Source organism: Brassica oleracea, chromosome C8 (assembly GCF_000695525.1).
Source record: "Brassica oleracea var. oleracea cultivar TO1000 chromosome C8, BOL, whole genome shotgun sequence".
Classification (NCBI taxonomy): Eukaryota; Viridiplantae; Streptophyta; class Magnoliopsida; order Brassicales; family Brassicaceae; genus Brassica; species Brassica oleracea.
Window position 1 is genome coordinate 23,267,271 of NC_027755.1, and position 882 is coordinate 23,268,152.

Genomic DNA, 882 nt, shown 5'->3' on the forward strand with positions numbered 1-882 from the left:
GACGTTAATTTTTATAAAAAGGTTCAACGTAATCGTATAGTTGAGGCGGATAAGGTGTTAAGTTAACCTTTGCCGTTTTATACGATTAATCTGAATCCAAGCGAGAAAACAAGTCTTTACGGGTTTTTTATCATAAAGTTTCAATGGTAACTCCAATCAAGATGAAACAAGAGACGTTTCGATCGAGATTTGAAGAAGAACACAAAGCTGGAGGTAAGGGCGAGTAGGAGCAAGCGAAGGAGTTTAGACGAGTCCTACTTGTTTTTGTCGTAAAATCTCAACGGAAACTCCGATTGAGACGAAATGAAAAGCGTTTCGATGAGGATTCAAAAGAGAACCTAAAGAAGGACCTTTCTGAGGCCTGCAGGTTACTATGTAGAGAGTGAAGGTCAGACAGGTCGCTACGTAGCGAGTGGAAGCAAGCCAAGAAGAGTCCTACTTGTTTTCGTAGTAAAATCTCAACGGAAACTCCGATTGAGACGAAACGAAAAGCGTTTCGATGAGGATTCAAAATAGAACCTAAAGGAGGACCTTTCTGAGGCCTGACATTTCGCTATGTAGCGAGTGAAGGTCAGACAGGTTGCTACGTAGCGAGTGGAAGCAAGCCAAGAAGAGTCCTACTTGTTTTCGTCGTAAAATCTCAACGGAAACTCCGATTTAGACGAAACGAAAAGCGTTTCGATGAGAATTCAAACGAAAACGCAAAGGAGGACCTTTCTGAGGCCTTTGCAGGTCGCTACGTAGCGAGTGTGGTCTGACAGGTCGCTACGTAGCGAGTGGAAGCAAGCCAAGAAGAGTCATACTTGTTTTCGTCGTAAAATCTCAACAGAAACTCCGATTGAGACGAAACGAAAAGCGTTTCAATGAGGATTCAAAAGAGAA